The sequence below is a fragment of the Arachis stenosperma genome, chromosome 9, assembly GCF_014773155.1.
Source record: "Arachis stenosperma cultivar V10309 chromosome 9, arast.V10309.gnm1.PFL2, whole genome shotgun sequence".
NCBI classification, from domain to species: domain Eukaryota; kingdom Viridiplantae; phylum Streptophyta; class Magnoliopsida; order Fabales; family Fabaceae; genus Arachis; species Arachis stenosperma.
In genome coordinates this window covers 145067707-145085110 of record NC_080385.1, presented here as the reverse complement: position 1 = coordinate 145085110, position 17404 = coordinate 145067707, and the positions used below count along the sequence as shown (strand labels likewise).

General features: G+C 38.0%; 1 non-coding gene across 1 annotated transcript; it reads left to right on the top strand.

Moving 5' to 3' along the window:
• Positions 1-16916: 16916 nt before the first annotated feature.
• On the top strand, positions 16917-17024 carry LOC130953757 (small nucleolar RNA R71). Its single transcript, XR_009075919.1, has one exon. It is a non-coding gene; the product is annotated as a small nucleolar RNA R71 (small nucleolar RNA).
• Positions 17025-17404: the final 380 nt, after the last annotated feature.

Below are 17404 nucleotides of genomic sequence, written 5' to 3'. Positions count from 1 at the left end.
TAGAGAGTAAAGTATAATCTTCTACCCTTTAATAGTTTCTCTTTTATATTTATTCTTGGTCCCACCTATAAAATCAATGGTGAGAGATCACACTTTACTTTTTAAAATGAAATTCAAACTTTAGAAGATCCAAATCCAATAACAACAACTAGAATGACCAAGAATACGTTAAACACAATATCCACTGCCCCACATATTTTAAACTATGTTTTTAACTAACTAGCAGATTCGTATTAGTTTAATACTCTAAAAACTATTATTATAAGTAACATTTAGACTAATAATTAATAATATTAAAATAAGTAGATTAAGTCATATATAATTAATATTAACATTACAAATAATTTTTTTGCACAAAAATACTTACATATATAGGATGATCAAGATATTTTACAATGTGTTTATCTATTAAAATATTCTTCTTCACCATTTTGAAAAAAAAAAGATCTAAAGAACAAGAATGCTTCAAATTACAAAGAGATATAGAGGAAGGAAATTTACTGTGTTAGTGAATGTGTGAGAGGCTCGTGCATAATGAATGAAAATGTGAGTGAGAGAGTGGGGTGAGAGTGTCTTCAAGTCACGGACCACACTAGGAACTCCCTGCATGCGTGATGCGTGGTTCCCTCAACAAATCGGCATTGTCGATTTCTTCAAGGACCCCTAGTCGTTGATTAGTGATCGAACGGCTCCTAGGTGCTCTATCTCTCCCTGCATGTGGGGCCTCTCTCTCTCTTAGAGGCTTCCTCCCTAAAATTAGTATATCCAAATTCTTTAATAGCTTCCAGCCATTGATAAAAAATTCGATGGTTTCTGGTTTTTCTTTCCCATTCTCTCTTTTCTTGACATCGTGATTCACGATTTCTTTCAAAACGTTTATACCAATTTCTATAGAAACTATTACCAATTCTATAGATGTGCAAAACAAGTTAAGATGCTCATTTCGTTGTATTATAGGTATACAATAATCATATTAAAAATAAAAGCGGCAAAACGTAGGATACGATTTGTTTTTTATAATATATTTTTATTTTCTTTGCTTGCAAAATGTAGGCTATGATTTGTAAAGTTTTCTATATATTTTTATGTAGCTGCAAAATACAGGTCACAATTTTCAAAAGTTAAGTTACATTTTGATTGATTTAAATATTTTAATTTGAGAGTTTTGCTTATACATACCGTTGTCATTTCTCTCTTCCATGATTATGAATTTTTCGTATCAATTAGTAGTGTCAAACAAATTAGGAGAGTGAGGTTAAAGCTTTTGATTACAATGGAAGGTACTATAAATTTGTGGGTGTACTATAATGATGAGATTATACCAGTATACCCCACAGGAGTGACTTTTATGTGTGAATCTACATTTTCTTTTGTTATTTCATACACCATAATTTTTGTAGAGTTACAAAATGATCTCTGTGTTAACATATAAAGTCACATTTTAAAGAGGCTGAGTAATATTTTATACAAAAATCATGTCGTCGTATTTGGTGGACTAGTACAGTTTCAAAACAATGCCCATCATTGACTACACATGTATACAGCAAATGTTTTTATATTTATCAACAAACTTGATTTCATATGCCAATGATATAGTTATATATTGAATTTAAACAACATATGTGCGTGGATGTGGTTGATCATGCATTGGATGTGAATGAAATCAGGGACATAGCTTAGGATGAAGATAACAATGACAGTAAGAGAAATTCAAAGCCCACTACCATGTTAATGACAAAAACAATGATGGAGATGAGACAGACAATCTAGATGTGCAAAATAAAGTAGATACAATTGTCAACTAGCATCCATTCGGTAGTAGAATTAGCAGGCCTTTGGCGATGTACGAAATCAACAGATCGCCAACTGGATACCACTAGAGATGGCTTTTGGATGTGTTGATGACCAGCAAGGCTTACCATCTAGCAGAACGCCAAGTCCCTTAAGACAAAGACACAAAATCATGTTTGACTGATGAAATATAGACAAAGACAACAAAGACACAAAATCATGTTTGACAGATGAAATATAGACAAAAACATTATGTCTAGAAACACTGAATTAGTATTTTTATGTCCATCCTGACAAAAAGGACACAGAGACACTAACAAGAGACATAACTTATTTTTTATTTTTTTCTTTCATTATTCTTGTTAATTTTTCATAATTATATTTTTTATTATTATATTTTTCTTTTCAAATTTTTTGAATGGAAAAAATGAGAATAAATTGGACTTTTATAATTCGTTCTAGCTTATCCAAAAAAAAATACAAGAACACTAATTTTTGTGTCTCTGGCCTTTGTGTCTTGTTCTCAATGTCTTGTCTTGTCCTATTCTTAGAACCAAATGCAGTCTTAGTACGTGAGACAAACTAATGTCACCAAATGGGTTCAACAGGCTTAGGAATTCTTGCAGTGAAATATTCAATAGATTGTAATGTGGTATGTACAGTTTTAAATCTGGTTCTAGTTCTAGTAGTTGTGGTTATGATTTTTGTTCTGGTTGTTGTGGTTGAAAATAAGGTTTAATTTGTGGCTCGAGTTACATTGATGGTGGAGGTGGTGGATATGGTTTGAAGACAGCAAAGTGTGGTTGTAAAAGCGATGGTTGTGGTGGGTAAAAGAGAAATTGATGTTGTTGAGGTAGGGATTGCTAAAAAATAGATTACTCATGTTATGGTGGGAGTGGCTAGTAAATGGAAGATTGATCGAAAACTGATGTGTCCAGGTAGTGGCGGCTACTGTGGTTGATCCGCCTCATATTCTGCTTGCAGAACTCTCCTTGACAACCTTAGGTGATGGTCATACCATCGTGTGTACTAATCATAGTACACTGGAGAAGGATTAAAGTCATGAATCTTATTTCCTTAGAGTACTTGAAGGTATTGCCGATTGTTCCACATATCAACCCAACAACTATTCCTTTTCCTCCAATCATGGCATTACGCTCCGGTCAATCACCTACAATGAGCTTCTTCAATTTGGAATGGATCATCTAGTGGAGGTTGTGAACGCTAAAATTGGCATCTCACTTGTTACGTTAGGTGCCATTCAATACACTCAAAATGACACTAACAAGCACCTTGAAGTGTATGCCCAAAAATGCAACTGTAGGTCTTCAAGAACATTAAGTCCCTGATAAACTCCATTTTATCATTCTAAATTGTACATAAAGGTATGAAGTTTATTAACTATCTTGCACAATTTCAGCTCAATTAATTGAGCTTTTTCAAATCTTGCTTCCGATGAAGTTGTTTGTGAAAAATATGCTTTTATGCTCCTAATTATTATCTCTTAATCTTTTTCTATGTAATTTTATGCCGTGATTAAATTTTTTTAAGTGTTTCAGGGTTAAGGTACATCAACACCCTTGAATAATCGAAAAGAATGGAGCGAAGAAGCGAATTCAAAAAGTGATTTAGTGTGGAGATTGCTGACACCTCGCATGGGTGAGCATTCCTCACATGGGCGAGCATTTCTAGCTTAGGCAAGCTTTCCGCGTGAGCAACCATTTCTCACGTGCGCGAGCTTTTTTTGCGTGCGCGAGATGACCCTACGTGCTATGTTAATGAAACACATGCATCCCCATGTTTTGGGCTTTTCAAAGGCCACGAGATGACTCCACGTGCTGAGTTAATGAAACACATGCATCCCCATGTTTTGGGCTTTTCAAAGGCCCCCAATAGTTATTTTCTGATGTATTTTGAAACCAGGATGAAGATGAGGGAGGCAACACTCATACACTCACTTATTTTACTTTTTCTTAGGTTTTTAGTGGAATTTTAGAGAGAAGCTCCAACTTCTCTCTAGAATTTATAGGATTTTACTTAATTTTCATTTTAGTTTTAAGTTCTAATTTTGTTTAATTGTAGTTTTGGCTCTTGTTTCCTTGTTCTTATATTATATTTCTCTTAGAATTTAGTGTTAGTTTGATTTTCCTTCATTTTTTAATTTTATGAATTATGTGAATTTATAGTTTATATTAATGAATTTGATGTTTTATGTTTTATTCATACTTATTTAAGTTATTTTTGTCAAATGTTTATAGTTGATTGTCATAGTTTTTGCAATTTTTTGCAATTTATGAAATTTTATGTTTATGTACATCAAGTGTTTGATAAAATACTTGGACTAGTTATAGAGTATATTTTCTCCTTCTTGGCTTGGGTTGGAACTTGGGTGAACTTGAGTTACTAATGTCCAAGTTGATTGATAATTTAGAGATATTAATTAATCTTGTTTCTACTAATGCTAATCTTTTACTAATTCAATTAGTAAGTTAGTTAGAACTTGTGGATTAGGATTAATAAGCCTAATTAACTTTCCTCAATTTGTAGATATTGACGAATTATATTTGCTCTTTATAATTATCATATTGTGGTTAGTGACAAGGATAGTAATCTTTAACCCTCAATCCTTGCCAAGATCTTTTAGCATTTGAATTTACTTTCAAGTTTTAGTTAATTGCCTTAATTGTCCTTAGTTTAATTTCTCTTGGTATTTAGTTATTGCTTGCTTCTTTAGATTCTTGTTATTTAAAATTTCATTTGTTGCAATTCAAACCCTCTTTTTCCATAGCCAATAATTGAGCACTCGATTGTGATTTTTAGGGAGAATGACCGGGGATTAAACTCCCAGTATTTGTTTTGAAATTGTGACACTTTTATGTAAACTTTGAACAGCATTGAATTCTAGTTTAGAGCTACAACGAATCTTGAGTTTTAAACTTGTGAATTTTCTAAACTGGTGTTTAACGCTCGTCAAGTTTTTGGTGCTGTTGCCGGGGATGTTACAATGTGTGCTTGTTATTGACTATTATAAATATGTGAATAGTTTGAATAGCTTGCTTTTTGCTTGTTTTCTTATCCTTCCTATTAGTTAGGAGTTTGACCTTTTTCCTCCTTGATATCCTTTGTTTATATTTGTTTTTTCTTATGAATTCTCATCCTTATGGCCTTGATTTGTATGGTGGTGAATATGTTGTAGGAATGAGTAACTTATGGTGGTTCACACTATAGGATGAAGAATCACTTGAGAGAGGAGCCATATTCTTATGGACAATCCTCATGGCATCAACCCCCTTCCGTGCTACTATGATCACACTCCACCTCATGGTATATACCAATCCAATGGATATGGTGATCCTTGCTTAGATTATGAACCCCGACCACTATATTCCTTTGACCTTTATCTTAAACATTTTCTTCAACAACAATATCCTCAATCCATACCCCACCACCACCAATCACCTCCATGGGATCCAAATCCACATCCACCTTACCACCACCACCACCTTTATAGTCCTCTTGAAACACTACCTCCCGTGCACCATAACTTCTTTCAATACAATCAACCCTCTTTTCTACCATAATCTTTGATAGAAGAAGCCTTTCAATCGTTGAGTCATGAACAAAAGGAGCTTCAATCTATCTTGCAAGGGTGAGATGAGCAACTAAATCACCTCAAGGAATTGATGGGCCAGACTGCCATAAGCATACCTACCCTCTCTTCTCTTGTATGACCAATGGACGAATGCTCGAAAATAAAGCCAATCGAAGAAAGTGGAGTGGAAGTTTGAAACTTCAAGTGAGAAAAGAGGAGTTGATGGGTGAGTTGCAACAAGTGGAAGAGGGTGGACACATTGAATCGAAAAGAGTGGTTGAAAAGTTAGGAAGAGTTAAGCAAGGAATGAATTCCATCATTGAGGATAATTCCACACTGACTAATGATCCTATTGAGCTTGTTGAACTTTCTTCCATTCGGTATGAAAGCGTTGTTGAGAGGAATGTTCATAACCTCCAAAACACAATTTGAGCAATGAAAATAATGTGGAAAAAGTCGACAATCAAGAGGTGAAGGTTATCAAAGAAGAGCCAAAGGGAGTAGAAATCACATCGGCAAATCTTTTGGGAATGTCCCTAGCTAAGTCACCATCTAACATACAATTTGAGTGGGTAAAAATATCATCCTTTAACTTTCTTGGCCCACATCAATATGCTTTGTTAGAAACGGATGGTCAACTTAGAACTCTTTTTTGGGGTGCTATGTAAGAAGGAATTGGATTATTCATGGAATTTCGAATGAGGATTTTGAGCTTAATGGAGAATCCAAAATTTTTGTCACCCGAGTAGATGCTTGAAGATCAACAAGAAGGCGAATAGACAAATAAGGTTTGGGACCCCGGCATACAATGTGACATTCAACAAGTTGGTGGACTCTTTTCTTGTTTTGAAATCCTTAGAAGCTTGTTGCTAGTAATTTGGGATCCTAGAAAATATTGAAAATCCAAGCGTTGGTAGAGATTCAAGGATAAATTCAAGCATGAGCTTCCTTTACAAGAGTCTCATCAACCGTCCAACTTAAGGATGATAAATCAAAGTTTTTGGTGGGAGACACCCCACCATGGTAAAAGCTTTCAAACCTCACTTTTTTTTATCATTCTTGTAAATATCTATCTTCTTTATTAGCTTATTTTGGTGGATTTGTATTGTTAATTGTATGCTTGAATGGTAAAAATAGATTTTGAAAAATTAAAAATCTTATTAGAAGTAACATTTGGTGAAATAAAAAAAATTGTTCATAGTTTTTCTTAATTTGATTATTCTTTTTCCATTGAATTTATTAGAATTTTTAGTTATTTTGGCTTTTGGATGTTAAAATATAGGTTAGAAAACCTTTTTTAGGCTTAAGTTGTTAAAATAAATCTTGCGCATGAAGCTCGCATATGTGAGCGTGTTTTTCACGAGGAAGGGGGGCCCAAGAGTAAACACCGCTTGCGTGGACGTTTCTCACGTAAGCTAGTTTAAAAAAAAGGAGGGAGAGAGAAAAATCCTAACCCTAATATCATTCCTCATCTCTCATATCTCGTGCAGCTTCTTCTCCCTCTCTTCTTTACTTCTTCTTCTCCTTCCCTTTTCACCACACTATCACCTCGCTATCCACCACCCTTCTTGTCGCCATCATCCTCCACCGTTACCAAACCATCACCGACGAGCCATCCCTTTCTCCTTTTTCCCCTTATTCTTTCATTCTTCTTCTTTTGTCCTTTATCACCATACCTCAGAGCCACCATTTCTGTTGAGCTCTCTCCCTTGTCAAACTGCCACCGCGACCACCACCCTTTCCGTCGCTGAACTAACTTTTTTTTCTCCTTTCTTCTTCTTCCACCTTCACCGAATAACCACCGCAAAAACCCTTTCACTATTTCTTTTTTCCTATCTCTTGCCTTCTCTGTCTCGCTGCTAGCTACCATCCAGCGTTACCATGGCCACCTTCTTTTTCTTCGCCTCAGAACCTCGCATTATGGCTCTCTAGCTCGCCCACACTCTCCCTAAGACAAACCCTTTATAGCAGGGCACAACTCCAGCCTTTTGTCCCAGTCTCCGGACAAGCTTCGCATCCCTTGGCAACCAACCGTCTACCACCTCTAGCTCTGGCAACATTATAGTGCTACTGCAACTCCTTCACCACTTATTTGTTCTCTCCTTGTTCTGCATTTCAGGTTTTCATTATTTCTTTTCTTCTTCAAATTCAGTTTTGGTTAGTTTGTTTCCTTAGTTTGATTTTAGTTAGTTAATTTAGTTAGAGTTAATTTTTTGTTTTAGTGAATTTAGGTGGTTAGGATAGGTCAGATTTAAGTTACTAGGTTCTGAATTTAGTTTGTTTCCTATGGCTGACTCATAACGATGCTAGAATTGTTTGGATCATGTTTGATTGTGTTAATTCACTACATTAAGGTTATTTTTGCTGATAATTTACTGTTCGGCTTGTCTATTGTAAAATCCAGTAAAATAATGAATAATTAACTAATAAATTAACTATAAACAAAAGGGGTTAAGAAATTTAAAATTTCACAATTGGAAAAAGTAAAAATATCTAGAATATGAATTAAAACAATAACCTTAAATGTTTTGGTTTAAAATTAGGCCAACAGACTAAAATGGTTGAACTGGACCCATGTTGGTAGGGGTGTTCGGTTTGCGGTTTGGTTCGGTTTTTTGGTAAAAAGTCATCCGATCCAATGTTATTTTAATTATGCGGTTTGGTTTGGTTCGGTTTTTCAATTAATTTCAGAAAAAAAGTCTGAAAATTGTAGGAACAGTTAAGTCATGACTCTATACACTTCCGTTCAACACATTCCTAATTTCATGTATTGAATGGATTTGGAATTAGAATTCTGTTCACAATGAACATAGTAACACATAAAAATATAATATTTTCGAATGTAGCACTTATGATTTATGAGTAGTTACTATTCATATATCTCATAGTTTTCCAAGTTGCAGTGTTTTCCATCATCTAAATTATAAGAGCAAAATACATTTTAGGAGGAAAAATACATTCAACAAATATATTCAACAAATATATTCAATAATCAATAAGCCAATAACTATTTCACATTCATAACATTGCAGATTAAATAATAATCAAATATATTGAACAATAATAAAACAAAATAGATTAAACAGAAGCACAACAAATTAAAATCATTAACAATTTTGTAGCAAAAAAAGCAGAAACAGATGGAACAATAATCAACTTGAACTGAATCAAGAGGAATCAAGAAATACAACCAAACTATTTCCAAAAAATTTGCAAAAATGGTGCACCAATTCCAAACTAAATTAAGAAATAGAACCATACAGAATCAGTAATACAACCAAATTAATTCCAAAAAATTTCATGTTGTGCACCAATTCCATAGATTCTTCCTGTTTCACCTTTCCCTTTCCTGCATTAACATTGAATAAACAAAAAGCTCAAAATCAACCCTAAACCAGAGTTACCTTAAATCAAACAGAACAAAAAGTTTAGAATTAAGAAACAAAATCAGAATCAACAACTCAACCATCGAATCAAGAACAAGCCTTGTTCATTATAAATTAGAATCAATTAGAAGATTAAACCAGAACAAAAAAATTAACCTAAAAGAAGGGCACGGCTTCAAGCCTTCAACGACGAACGAGAGAAGGACGACGAATGGCAGGGGCTTCAGTTGTGTCTGGTGCGTGCTGTTGCAGTTTGTCGAGGATGACGACGTCTGCTGGTTCGTGGAGGAGATGGCTGCTGGAGACGTGGTGTGTGGTGCCGTTAAGGATGAGGGAGAGGGAGAAGCGCTTTGAGCCTATGAAGAAGGGAGAAGGTTTGGTGCTCAGATTTGGCGCTAGAGAGGCTCAGAGAGCGCTTGAGGGAGTTAGGGTTCTGGTAGGGGTGGCTGCGGCTAGTTTAGGGGAATTGTGAAGGGAGGCTACTTTTATATTAGGGTTTTTTTTATAAAACCGGTTCGGTTCGGTTCGGTTAAAGTTTTCTCTATCAAAATCGAAAACCAAACCAAACCGTAAAAAAACTGCAAAAATTCAAATTTTGGGGTTTATTCGGTTTTTGGTTTGTTCAGTTATCGGTTTTTTTGGTTCGGTTGGTCGGTTTTGTTCGGATTGGATCGGTTTTGAACACCCCTACATGTTGGGCCTAAGCCCACATACATAAACCACCAACTTAATAATTTCAGCACATTCCCTTAGTGTGTGAGAGAGACGGAACTGATAAAGAAGAGAAGGGGAAGAAAATTGCCCTAAAACACTATTATACACATACTCAACTGCTCATAACTTCCAAACCGTAGCTCCGATCAAAGACCCGTTCATGGCCAAGGGTCGCACTCGTCGTGCTCTTCAATTCTACGTAACCAATATGGTAAGGAACTCCAAATTCTTGCCCTATTTTCCTTTTCTCTTTCAAAGTGTTTTGGTTTGAGTGTTGAGAAAATTTTGAATTTTTTTATGTTTAGCAGAGGATGAATCTTAAGTTCTAGCGGAGTTTTTACCCAAGGCTACGAGAAATAAGGTAAGAGAACCTTTTTCCATTGTTTGCCCAAATTTGAGTTATGAACTTAGTATGAATTTTGTGGAAATCTTGTGATTAGATGGAATAGAGATTGTTATGATTGATTTTGGGCTGAAACGGAGATAGCTGAGTGAATTTTGGTTCGAAATTGATTCAAGAATCGTTTTGGTGTGAAGTTGGTAGAGCTTGAACCGATGGACGTTGGGAATTTGCCAGAGAAAGGTTTTTGAGGTTGAGACCGCCATCAACGAAGGTACGGGTCTTAATTTTGGATAGACATTATATAATACTATGTAAAGACTTAGGTTAGTTGCCCCTAGGTTAACATTAAAAAAAATGTTGATGATGGATTGTGATATAGTTGATTGTGTGAATTGTGTGTTTGGTGAGCTATGTATGATTATATGGATGTAAAGTTATAAATAAATGTTGTGGTATGATTATTAATATATTGATTGTTATGGAATTGGGTCAGAGGCCGAGATAGGGTGAGATATCCCCTATATGGTAAGTCTAGGTAAGTGATGGCTTATCACGATTGAATTGATTATTGGAATAATAATGATTTAGTTGTGTGATTGAATTGTAATGTGATTATTGAAAGAAAACTTATGGAATTAGAATGAGTATGTTGGAACTTGCTTGATTAGCTATGGAATGGATATAACATGATGAATGAGTGTTTAAATGCATAAGAGTGGTTTTAGAATGGTTTGAAAATGAATTGAACTTAATTTTGGTGAAAGTGGGTGGTGCGCGAAATTGTGAACAATACTTTTTCACAACTCTCATAATCCCTGGTCATGAACTCCAAAAACTTGGTGGTTCAATTCCATGGCATTACACAACTTCGCACAACTAACCAGCAAGTGCACTGGGTCGTCCAAGTAATACCTTACGTGAGTAAGGGTCGATCCCACGGAGATTGTTAGCATTGAAGCAAGCTATGGTCATCTTGTAAATCTTAGTCAGGCAAACTCAAATGTATATGATGATGAACGAAAATAATATAAAGATAAAGATAGTGATACTTATGTATATCATTGGTGTAAGAGCTTCAGACAAGTATATGAAGATGCCTTCCCTTCCGTCTCTCTGCTTTCCTACTGCCTTCATCCAATCCTTCTTACTCCTTTCCATGGCAAGCTCGTGTAGGGTTTCACTGTTGTCAGCAGCTACCTCCCATCCGCGCAGTGAAAGCTAATGCACGCACTCTATCACAGTACTGCCAATCACCGGTTTGGTTCCCTCCCCTACCGGAATAGAATCACTCTTTTGCGTCTGTCACTAACGCCCAGTAGGTTACAGGTTTGAAGCACGTCACAGTCATTCAATCATTGAATCCTACTCAGAATACCACAGACAAGGTTAGACCTTCCAGATTCTCTTGAATGCTGCCATCAGGTCCTGCCTATACCACGAAGACTCTGATCTCACGGAATGGTTGGCTCGTTTGTCAGGCGAGCACTCGGTTGTCAGGCGATCAACCATGCATCGTGCAATCAGGAATCCAAGAGATATTCACTAAGCCTCAGATGCTTGTAGAACAAGAATGGTTGTCAGTCACCTTGTTCATGGGTGAGAATGGTGATGGGCGTCAATCATCACCTTCATCATGTTGAAGAACAAGTGATATCTTGGACAAAGAACAAGCGGAATTGAATGGAAGAACAATAGTAATTGCATTAATACTCGAGGTACAGCAGAGCTCCACACCTTAATCTATGGTGTGTAGAAACTCCACCGTTGAAAATACATAAGCATAAGGTCTAGGCATGGCCGAATGGCCAGCCTCCAAAGGTCTAGGATAGCATAAAACAAAGATAGCTACCAAAAGTCCTAGATGTCTCCATACAATAGTAAAAGGTCCTACTTATAGAAAACTAGTACATAGATGAGTAAATGACATAAAAATCCACTTCCGGGCCCACTTGGTGTGTGCTTGGGCTGAGCAATGAAGCAATTTCGTGTAGAGACTCCCCTTGGAGTTAAACGCCAGCTTTAGTGCCAGTTTGGGCGTTTAACTCCCAATTAGGTGCCAGTTCCGGCGTTTAACGCTGGAATTTCTTGAGGTGACTTTGAACGCCAGTTTGGGCCATCAAATCTTGGGCAAAGTATGGACTATTATATATTGCTGGAAAGCCCAGGATGTCTACTTTCCAACGCCGTTGAGAGCGCGCCAATTGGGCTTCTGTAGCTCCAGAAAATCCACTTCGAGTGCAGGGAGGTCAGAATCCAACAGCATCTGCAGTCCTTTTGAGTCTCTGGATCAGATTTTTGCTCAGATCCCTCAATTTCAGCCAGAAAATACCTGAAATCACAGAAAAACACACAAACTCATAGTAAAGTCCAGAAAAGTGAATTTTAACTAAAAACTAATAAAAATATACTAAAAACTAACTAAAGGATACTAAAAACATACTAAAAACAATGCCAAAAAGCATACAAATTATCCCCTCATCACAACACCAAACTTAAATTGTTGCTTGTCCCCAAGCAACTGAAGATCAAATAAGATAAAAAGAAGAGAATATGCAATGAACTCCAAAAACATCTATGAAGATCAGTATTAATTAGATGAGCGGGGCTTTTATCTTTTTGCCTCTGAATAGTTTTGGCATCTCACTCTATCCTTTGTAATTCAGAATGATTGGCTTCTTTAGGAACTCAGAATCCAGATAGTGTTAGTGATTCTCCTAGTAAAGTATGATGATTCTTGAACATAGCTATTTCTTGAGTCTTGGCCGTGGCCCAAAGCACTCTGTCTTCCAGTATTACCACCGGATACATGCATGCCACAGACACATAATTGGGTGAACCTTTTCAGATTGTGACTCAGCTTTGCTAAAGTCCCCAATTAGAGGTGTCCAGGGTTCTTAAGCACACTCTTATTTGCCTTGGATCACAGCTTTATTTCTTTCTTTTTCTTTCTTTTCTTTTTTTTTTCGGTTTTTTTTTTCGTTTGCTTTTTCTCTCTCTTTTTTTTCTGCTTTTTCTTGCTTCAAGAATCATTTTTAATGATTTTTCAGATCCTCAGTAACATATCTCCTTTTTCATCATTCTTTCAAGAGCCAACATTCATGAACCACAAATTCAAAAGACATATGCACTGTTCAAGCATACATTCAGAGAACAAAAGTGTTGCCACCACATCAAAATAATTAAACTATTATAAAATTCAGAATTCATGCAATTCTTTCCTTTTCAATTAAGCACGTTTTTATTCAAGAAAGGTGATGGATTCATAGGACATTCATAACTTTTAAGGCATAGACACTAAGACACTAATGATCACAAGACACAAACATGGATAAACATAAAGCATAAAAATCGAAAAACAGAAGAATAAAGAACAAGGAAATCAAGGAACGGGTCCACCTTAGTGATGGCGGCTCTTTCTTGCTCTTGAAGGTCCTATGGAGTGCTTGAGCTCCTCAATGTCTCTTCCTTGTCTTTGTTGCTCCTCCCTCATGATTCTTTGGTCTTCTCTAATTTCATGGAGGAGAATGGAGTGTTCTTGATGCTCCACCCTTAGTTGTCCCATGTTGGAACTCAATTCTCCTAGGGAGGTGTTTAATTGCTCCCAATAATTTTGTGGAGGAAAGTGCATCCCTTGAGGAATCTCAGGGATCTCATGGTGAGAGGGGTCTCTTGTGTACTCCATCCTTTTCTTGGTGATGGGCTTGTCCTCATCAATGGGGGTATCTCCCTCTATGTCAACTCCAACTGAATAACAGAGGTGACAGATGAGATGAGGAAAGGCTAACCTTGCCAAAGTGGAGGTCTTGTCCGCCACCTTGTAGAGTTCTTGAGCTATAACCTCATGAACTTCCACTTCTTCTCCAATCATGATGCTATGAATCATGATGCTATGAATCATGATGGCCCGGTCTATGGTAACTTCGGACCGGTTGCTAGTGGGAATGATTGAGCGTTGTATGAACTCTAACCATCCTCTAGCCACGGGCTTGAGGTCATGCCTTCTCAATTGAACCGGCTTTCCTCTTGAATCTTGCCTCCATTGTGCGCCCTCTTCACATATGGTTGTGAGGACTTGGTCCAACCTTTGATCAAAGTTGACCCTTCTAGTGTAAGGATGCTCATCTCCTTGCATCATAGGCCAGTTGAACGCCACCCTCACACTCTCCGGACTAAAATCCAAGTATTTCCCCCGAACCATAGTGAGATAATTCTTGGGATTCGGGTTCACACTTTGGTCATGGTTCTTGGTGATCCATGCATTGGCATAGAACTCTTGAACCATCAAGATTCCGACTTGTTGAATGGGGTTGGTGAGTACTTCCCAACCTCTTCTTCGGATCTCATGGCGGATCTCCGGATATTCACCCTTTTTGAGTGAAAAGGGGACCTCGGGGATCACCTTCTTCAAGGCCACAACTTCATAGAAGTGGACTTGATGCACCCTTGAGAGGAATCTATCCATCTCCCATGACTCGGAGGTGGAAGCTTTTGCCTTCCCTTTCCTCTTTTTAGAGGTTTTTCCGGCCTTGGATGCCATAATGGTTATGAAAAAGCAACGCTTTTACCACACCAAACTTAAAATGTTTGCTCGTCCTCGAGCAAAAGAAGAAAGAAAAGAGTAGAAGAAGAAGAAATGAAGAAGAGGGGGGAGGTGGTGTGTTCGGCCAAGAAGGGAAAGAAGGGGTGTTTAGGTTGTGTGAAAATGAAGGGTTGAAGAAGGGTATATATAGGAGAGAGGGGGGGTAATGGTTCGGCCATGGAGGGTGGGTTTGGGAGGGAAAGTGGTTTGAATTTGAAGGGTGAGGTTGGTGGAGATTTATGAAGGATGGATGTGAGTGGTGAAGAGAAAGATGGGATTTGATAGGTGAAGGGTTTTTGGGGAAGAGGTATTGAGGTGATTGGTGAGTGGGGGAAGAAGAGAGAGATTGATGGTGGGATCCTGTGGGGTCCACAGATCCTGTGGTGTCAAGGAAAAGTCATCCCTGCACCAAATGTTGCTCAAAATCACGTTTTGAGCTATTTCTGGCGTTAAACGCCGGGCTGGTGCCCATTCCTGGCGTTTAACGCCAGGTTGTTGCCCTTTACTGGCGTTTAACGCCAGTCTGGTGCCCCTTTCTGGCGTTAAACGCCCAGAATGGTGCCAGACTGGGCGTTAAACGCCCAACAGCTAGCATTACTGGCGTTTGAACGCCAGCTTCTTCTCCTCCAGGGTGTGCTGTTTTTTTTTTCCTGTTTTTCATTCTGTTTTTGCTTTTTTCATTGTTTTTGTGACTTCTTATGATCATCAACCTACAAAAAAGATAAAATAACAAAAAAAAATAGTTAACTATAAAATATTGGGTTGCCTCCCAACAAGCGCTTCTTTAATGTCATTAGCTTGACAGAGGACTCTCATGGAGCCTCAGAAATGATCAGAGCAATGTTGGAACCTCCCAACACCAAACTTAGAGTTTGAATGTGGGGGTTCAACACCAAACTTAGAAGTTGGTTGTGGCCTCCCAACACCAAACTTAGAGTTTGACTGTGGGGGCTCTGCTTGGCTCTGTTTTGAGAGAAGCTCTTCATGCTTCCTCTCCATGATGATAGAGGGATGTCCTTGGGCCTTAAACACCAAGGATTCTCCATTCACTTGAATGATCAACTCTCCTCTATCAACATCAATCACAGCCTTTGCTGTGGCTAGGAAGGGTCTGCCAAGGATGATGGATTCATCCATGCACTTCCCAGTCTCTAGGACTATGAAGTCAGTAGGGATGTAATGGTCTTCAATCTTCACCAAAACATTCTCTACAAGTCCATGAGCTTGTTTTCTTGAATTGTCTGCCATCTCTAATGAGATTCTTGCAGCTTGCACCTCAAAGATCCCTAATTTCTCCATTACAGAGAGGGGCATGAGGTTTACACTTGACCCTAAGTCACAGAAGGCCTTCTTGAAGGTCATGGTGCCTATGGTACAAGGTATAGAAAACTTCCCAGGATCTTGCCTCTTTTGAGGCAGTTTCTGCCTAGACAAGTCATCCAGTTCTTTGGTGAGCAAGGGAGGTTCATCCTCCCAAGTCTCATTTCCAAATAACTTGTCATTTAGCTTCATGATTGCTCCAAGGTATTTAGCAACATGCTCTTCAGTGACATACTCATCCTCTTCAGAGGAAGAATACTCATCAGAGCTCATGAATGGCAGAAGTAAGTCCAATGGAATCTCTATGGTCTCATTTTGAGCCTCAGATTCCCATTGTTCCTCATTGAGGAACTCAGAGGAGATTGGTACACGCCCACTGAGGTCTTCCTCAGTGGCGTCCTCCTCCTCTCTTTCCTCTCCATATTCGGCCATGTCTATGGCTTTGCACTCTCCTTTTGGATTTTCTTCTGTATTACTTGGGAGAGTGCTAGGAGGGAGTTCAGTAACTTTCTTGCTCAGCTGACCCACTTGTCCTTCCAAATTTCTGATGGAGGACCTTGTTTCATTCATGAAACTTTGAGTGGTCTTTATTAGATCAGAGACCATTGTTGCTAAGTCAGAAGTATTCTGCTTAGAACTCTCTGTCTGTTGCTGAGAAGATGATGGAAAAGGCTTGCCATTGCTAAACCTGTTTCTTCCACCATTATTGTTATTGAAACCTTGTTGAGGTCTCTCTTGATTCTTCCATGAGAAATTGGGGTGATTTCTCCATGAAGAATTGTAGGTGTTTCCATAGGGTTCTCCTAGGTAATTCACCTCTTCCATTGAAGGGTTCTCAGGATCATAGGCTTCTTCCTCAGATGAAGCTTCCTTAGTACTGCTTGGTGCATTTTGCATTCCAGACAGACTTTGAAAAATCAAATTGACTTGTTGAGTCAATATTTTATTCTGAGCCAAAATGGCATTCAGAGTGTCAATCTCAAGAACTCCTTTCTTCTGACTAGTCCCATTGTTCACAGGATTCCTTTCAGAAGTGTACATAAATTGGTTATTTGCAACCATTTCAATCAATTCTTGAGCTTCTGCAGGCGTCTTCTTCAGATGAAGAGATCCTCCAGCAGAGCTATCCAAAGACATCTTGGATAGTTCAGAGAGACCATCATAGAAAATACCTATGATGCTCCATTCAGAAAGCATGTCAGAAGGACATTTTCTGATTAATTGTTTGTATCTTTCCCAAGCTTCATAGAGGGATTCTCCATCCTTCTGTCTGAAGGTTTGGACTTCCACTCTAAGCTTACTCCATCTTTGTGGTGGAAAGAACTTTGCCAAGAAGGCATTGACTAGCTTTTCCCAAGAGTCCAGGCTTTCTTTAGGTTGAGAATCCAACCATATTCTAGCTCTGTCTCTTACAGCAAAAGGGAATAGCATCAGTCTGTAGACCTCAGGGTTAACCCCATTAGTCTTGACTGTGTCACAGATTTGCAAGAATTCAGCTAAGAACTGATGAGGATCTTCCATTGAAAGTCCATGGAACTTGCAATTCTGTTGCATTAGAGAAACTAATTGAGGCTTAAGCTCAAAGTTGTTTGCTCCAATGGCAGGGATAGAGATGCTTCTCCCATAGAAATCAGGAGTAGGTGCAGTAAAGTCACCCAGCACCTTCCTTGCATTGTTGG